This window comes from Rhinopithecus roxellana, chromosome 21, assembly GCF_007565055.1.
Source record: "Rhinopithecus roxellana isolate Shanxi Qingling chromosome 21, ASM756505v1, whole genome shotgun sequence".
NCBI classification, from domain to species: Eukaryota; Metazoa; Chordata; class Mammalia; order Primates; family Cercopithecidae; genus Rhinopithecus; species Rhinopithecus roxellana.
This window is the reverse complement of record NC_044569.1, coordinates 5192067-5198648: the sequence shown is the minus strand read 5'-3', so window position 1 is coordinate 5198648 and position 6582 is coordinate 5192067. Positions and strand designations below refer to the sequence as shown.

General features: G+C 51.2%; 1 long non-coding RNA gene and 1 other non-coding gene across 2 annotated transcripts in view; both read left to right on the top strand.

The window, feature by feature from the left end:
• Positions 1–6582, top strand: part of LOC115895493 — a 38853-nt gene that overhangs the window by 1391 nt on the left and 30880 nt on the right. The gene's annotated exons all lie outside the window — the stretch shown is intronic.
• On the top strand, positions 2512–2613 carry LOC115895628. The gene has a single exon (XR_004055806.1). It is a non-coding gene; the product is annotated as a U6 spliceosomal RNA (small nuclear RNA).

Sequence of the window (6582 nt, the reverse complement as noted above, 5' to 3'; positions counted from 1 at the left end):
CTCCAGCTTTAGTCTCTCTCTCTAAGAAATCCAGTCATCAAGTGGTTTAAAAGAGTCTACTTTAGAAGCTTTGGTCGTTTGCTGAAATAACCACCCTTTCAGTGCTAGTCCTTGGGCTGGAATTTAACTCCAGGGGTCTGATCGAGCCAGAAAGTAGGTCTAGTTAGCGTGGCCTCAGGAAGTCCGTTGTCACTTGGATTTGACAAGGGACAAGCCAACCTGCTGGTTTCTGGGCTCCTGCTCGCTCTGCGCTGTCTACAGGGATTGGTACCCGCGGAGTGCGCTTTGTCTGGAGCAACGCAGTGCTGGAGGACTGAGGAGACCGGGAGGAAACCTTCCCCCTACAAAGCGTGTCTCCCTTCCCTCCCATCAGAGGGAAGACACAAGGGATTCCCCGCAGAATGAACCAAGGCCTCCCCAGGAAGGACATGGGGACAGTTCTGCTGTGCAAAGCCTGAATTCACGTTTCTTTCCTAAAATGGCTCCAGGTCTCTCTGCAGCCCTGGCCTCTCTTTGAATGCCAGCCCTGACTTCCCGGGTGTCTGTTGGCCACCCCCTTCTGGGAGCCGGCAGGTGAAGCCCTGACCTGTCCGCCTGGCCTGGGGCTCTCCAGGCTCTGGTCCCCCTACCCTTGCTTCCCCTGGGCGAGGCTGTCTGTGACGCGGTGTGGCCAAATGCACACAAGCCGCAAAAGTCATAGAGGATACATTCTCTTCTCTTACCTTAAAAAATACACCATGGTATCTGGAAAGCCGGGTTCCAGTTTGGAATTCTCAGGCTAGGCCGGGCACAGTGGTTCACCCCCTGTAATCCCATTACTTCCCAAAGCTGACATGGGAGGATTGCATGAGCCCAGGACCTTGAGACCAACCTGGGCAATATAGTGAGACCCTTGTCTCTACAAAAAGTTAAAAAATTAGCCAGGCATGGTGGTACATGCCTGTACCCAGCTTGCTCCAGAGTCTGAGGTGGGGGGATTGATTGCTTGAACCTGGGAGGCGGAGGTTGCAGTGAGCTGTGATCATGCCACTGCATTCGAGCCGGGATGACAGCGTGCAACCCTGTCTCAATAAAAAAAAAAAAAAAAGAGAGAGAAAATAAAAAAAGAGAAAGAAATCAGTAGAATTCTTGAGCTCCTCGTTGATTTGCATCTGGACATGGAAGTGGGGCGGCTGGTCTCAGCCCTCAGTCCTCACTTTCAACACCCGCCTTTCTCCCCACCTCCAATTCTGTCCCACACAGAGATGGGTCTCCTGGTACATGCCTGTGGACACTTCAGTCCTCACCCACTCACAGCCATCCCAGGCCACCCTGCAGGAGGAAGGGGCCCTAGGAGTAGGTTTGGGGAGGTCTGGGCAGGGACTCCTGAGGTCTGGGGGCTGAGGTGCCATCTAGGAGCTGTGGGCACATCCCAGTGGCCCCGTAGGGAGGGGGCAGGCCAAGGACAGGGCTCCTCGCCTGAGTCGAAGGCAGTGATGGCATTCATGACTTGGTGCTCTGGGTGAGCCACATTAGCCATGCACTCCTGTCTGCCCGCTTTCCTCCTCCTCTTGCTGTCTCTTCCATGCCTTTGATCACAGTCGTGTTTCTCAGAACGCCTGCTTCTGCTTCATGCGTGTGTAGTGAGGATTCCAGGCTCACTGTCCAGGTTTGAGTGCTGGTGTTTACACACACCTGGACCGTGGGAGATGGCTGATGGGTGTCTCTTCCTCTCCCGCCCTTCTCTGAGCTGCACTGAGGAAGAAGACAGGAGGGTCTCATCCTCTACAAATGCTGAGAAGTCCCTGGGGAAGGGGACCCGGAGGGGCCGATCTGGCTCTTGAATTGGGCTGGTAATGGCCACGGGTGGTGTCATTTTCAACTAAACCCCCAAATCTGGAAAAATGAGTGACATCAGACCCTGGCATTTTTATGTGACGTTCTTCTTGGTGGATAAAGGATGGCGCTTCTCCAGAAAGAAGTGGGCACTCCACCTGCCAACTGTGCAGGGAGAGGCAGAGGCCGGGACGAGAAGTGGAGAGCGGGACGGTGCCGTGGGGAGGCTGGGAAGGCTGGGGTGCCCTGGTGTCGACCTCTCTCTGGGCCCTGGGTGTTGCCACGTGGACTTCGAGGACAGAAACACACTTGCTCCTCCCCACTGCCTCGCTGGGGAAAGGAACAAGCCAGGCGAGCAAGCATCAGTTCTGAGTTAGGCTGCGAGTGAGCTCTCCTGCTCTCTGGCACCTGCAGCAAAGCGTTGTCAGAATTTACTCTCTGCAGGTTCTGGGAAGGGCAGCCACGGTCGTCCGGATCTGGCGAGTGGGCACCGGGGCCAGTATCGATGGGTGGAGGAATGTAACCCTGACCCATGATATTCTGAGCTCAGTCGGCCTGAGTGGTCTTGGTTACAAATGGGGGCGTCGAAGTTTGTAAAGGCGGTCTGGGGACCTGCTGGACGCTGGACTGTGTTTGAGCAGTCGAGTTAATGTATTCTCTTGGGTTCTAATTCTTTTGAAAAATAATATTTCATACTTGCTTTGGCAGCATGTATATTAGAATTGGAATGATACAGAGAAGACTAGTGTGACATTGCACAAAGATGACATTCAAATTCATGAAGCATTTCATACTTTTTTTTTTAAGATAGTTTCATTCCGTCACTCAGGCTGGAGTGCAGTGGTGCAATCTTGGCTTACTGAAACCTCGCCTCCTGGGTTCAAGTGATTCTCCTGTCTCAGCCTTCCAAATAGCTGGAATCACAGGCGCACATCACCACACCCAGCTAATGTTTGTATTATTAGTAGAGGCAGGGTTTCACCATGTTGGGCAGGCTGGTCTTGAACTCCTGACCTCAGGTAATCCACCTGCCTCAGCCTCCCAAAGTGTGGGATTACAGGCGTGAGCCACGGTGCCTGGCGTAAAAAAAAAATTTTTTTTTTTTTGAGACGGAGTCTTGCTCTGTCACCCAGGCTGGAGTGCAGTGGCGTGATCCTGGCTCACCGCAAGCTCCGCCTCCCAGATTCACGCCATTCTCCTGCCTCAGCCTCCCAAGTAGCTGGGACTACAGGCACCTGCCACCACGCCCGGCTAATGTTTTGTATTTTTTAGTAGAGACAGGGTTTCACCGTATTAGCCAGGATGGTCTCGATCTCCTGAACTCGTGATCCGCCCGCCTTGGCCTCCCAAAGTGCTGGGATTACAGGCATGAGCCACCGTGTCTGGCCAAAAATTTTTTTTTTAAAGAAAAATAATATTTCACAGAGTATTTAAAAAAATATATTTGATCAACCAGAGAACCATGCTCACAGGCCAAATGGATGTGAGAGGAGCCTGTTCCAGCATAGTACAAGGGTCCTCAGGTCAGACTGCTGGGGCGGGCCTGACTCTAGAGGCATGTGCTTTATGACGGGCCAGTAGTTCATATGACTGGCCTCGGTGCACCTTGAGACCCTCATCTGTAACGTGGGATCCCAGAGCACCCATCGCTGAGGGTGGTGTGTGCATCAGGCAAGACGGCCCTCGCTGGAGGCTGGCTGTGGACGGCAGGCTCTCCCTGCATCTGCAGGGCCCAGGGTGAGTGTGCAGGTGGGGACCCACGTGGCACATGACTGGGTTTAAAGTTATGGAATATTACTAATAATATGTTTTATTTTCATGCTTTGGCAAACATGTACTTTTCTGTCGCTCTAGTGGGCCAGGTTTGAACGGAGAACTTCCCGGTAGGTCGCTCAGAATTCTCTGCTGATTTGGACCACATTGGAGAGCTGGCCCCAGCCCTCAGCCATTTCCAGGCATCAATATCATTCATCCCAATCTCTTCTGTTTGTCTCTACAAACGTTATAGGAAAAGGCAAGAGAAAACCCAACCTATTGTTAGGAGACAGCGATGAGCAGAACCAACCCCAGGCCTGGCCCAGATGTTGGAACTATCCAACAGGGCTTTAAAACAACTATGACAAACATGTTGACGATCTAGTGGAAAAGTGGACACCATACGTGAACAGATGGGGAGTGGCAGCCAAGATAGAAAGTATAAAATGCATGGAAGAGATTTTAGGAAGAGGATGATGGCACCATGTGGAAGATGGGAGGACACAGAGGTGTTAGGACAGTACAGCTGGCTCTCGGTATTCTTGTGGGATTGGTTTCAGGATCTCCTTTGGATGCCAAAATCCAAGGACGCTCAAGTCCTTTATATAAAAGGGCTTAGCATTTGCTTCTAGCCTGCTGTGTACTTTAAATCATCTCCAGATTACTTATACCTAACCCAGTGGAAATGCTATGTGAACAGTTATGCTGTATTGTTGTGGAGGGAATAATGACAAGAAAAAAAGCCCATATGTGTTCAGTAGAGATGTAATTTTTTTTCTGGGTATTTCCAATCCATGGTCAGTTGAATCCATCGATGTGGAACCCGCAGATACAGAGGGCCGGCTGTGCTGCTAGAGTGGGTAATGACAGGGAAGGCTGTGGCAGAGCTTTGTTGTTCAAGGAGGGTCTTGATATTTGTTCTGGTTTCAATTTTAGCAAAATTGATGTTGCTCTGATAGAAGCTCCTGTCAAACTGATTGATATCTTTCTTAGTGCCTCAAACTCAATCTTATTCAGACATGTTATAACAAGTTCATGTGAGTTTATTTTGGTGTAAAAACATTCTGAAATCCATGCATAGTTTTTTCATAATACACATTCTCCATGAGCCTTTTGAAGACAGTTTGCCTCTTACATTGATTTAAGACCAACTGACAGGTGAGCAACAGTTTGAGGAATTTGGGGAAGGGTGACTGGACTCTGAGTGTGAATTCTGAGGGAGTGGAATGGAGGGTGAGCTCCAGCTACAGGGCCCACCCTGTGCTAGCCCTGGTCACTTCCCAGCCTTCCAGGTGCCCGGGAACCACTCTCCCCAGCTGCCCTGGGCACTCCCAGCCAGGGCAGGAGGCATCTGTCTGGGAAGTCTGGCCACTGCCTTCTGGGCTATGATCTGGGGCAACAGTGCCTCCTATGGCAGGGAACACCCAGGACAATGTCTTTAGAGGCCTGCAGATTCATTAGATTTTCAGTTATTACCATTTTAAAAATGAGTTAAGTCCTTCTAGGCTCAGAATTTCAAAGGACAGCAATCACCTCTGGTTTTACGTTAAGAAGCAGGAGTCTCAACTTCACAAAGACCTGAGGTGGCCTCTCTGGGAGGCCCTGCCCAGTGTGAGCTGCAGGGTGGCCCCAGAGGAGTTGCCTCCACAGGCCTCCTTCCTGTGATGATGAGTCAGGAGGTGGTGGGGCACCAGTCCTGCCGTATCCGTGGTCACACGCAGGCAGCTCTCAACCAGAGCTTCGAGGTCAGCGGCCTGGCCCCAGCATGGGCCACTTGTTGCGCTAGGAAACGTTGACTGATCCCTTTTGTTGTTTTCGTTTTTCTAAATCTCCAACAGGCATTTTGAGGACAATTGTGGATAATTGATGTTATTAATTACAGTAATAATGTTAGTAATAATTGATGTTGTTGTTATTATTTTTTGAGATGGAGTTTCGCTCTTGTGGCCCAGGCTGGAGTGCAGTGGCATGATCTTGGCTCACCACAACCTCCGCCTCCCGGGTTCAAGCGATTCTCCTGCCTCAGCCTCCCGAGTGGCTGGGATTACAGGCGTGCGCCACCACGCCCGGCTGATTTGGTATTGTTAGTAGAGACAGAGTTCCTCCATGTTGCTCAGGCTGGGCTCGAACTCCCGACCGCAGGTGATCTCCCCTCCTCAGCCTCCCAAAGTGCTGGGATTACACGCATGAGCCACTGCGCCCAGCCATTTGATGTTATTTTTTAAATTTGATGATGACGTTGAGATTATGTAGGAGCTCCACACTGAAGTGCCATGATCATACAACTGACTTTTAAATGCTTCACAACAGGGTGTGTGCGCGTGTGTTCACACTGAGACAGAAAGTGCATGTGGAGAAAAATTAACTATAGGTGAATCTAGGAGAACGGTACAGGCGTTTGCTTTATTACTGTATTCTTTTTTCAACTGTCCCACATGTTTGAGAACTTTTAAAATAAAATATTGGGGGCAGGGAATGAAGAGTGAATGATTCAGCCCAATGAGTGGGGGACAGAGGCATCCTGGTACCAAGTCTCCAAGTTCTGCAGATAAGAAGCCGCCACCAAGAGGGTAGTGCTGGGCTTTCTCTCTTCCCCGTGGACAGAGAAGGGACAGACGAGCACACAGTGCCAGGCGGCAGAGGGACACAGTGGCTGGAAGGGAGGACAGTGTCCGGAAAGGCCTTCCACGGGCAGGACGTCTTCAATCACGGGCAGTCTTTTTGCTCTGTCACCACGGAAACGTGAAGGGGAGGGAGACTTGAATCTCTACACTTCCAGGGCTCTGAGGTGCCCCCATAATCGCCTGCTGGTCAATTAGGGGCACAGCCCCTTCGGGCGAATTCCACCCCACCAGCATGACCAAACATCTCTTGTGCTGGGTAGAGAGGCAGTGGACCGCTGACCGCTGTCGGGGTGATGAGTCCGTCGAAGTCTCTGGGGAGGACGTGCGCTGACATTCACCCGGGGTTCTGTGTTTGGGTGCATTTGGACGGTGGCAGTGGTCTGGGGAC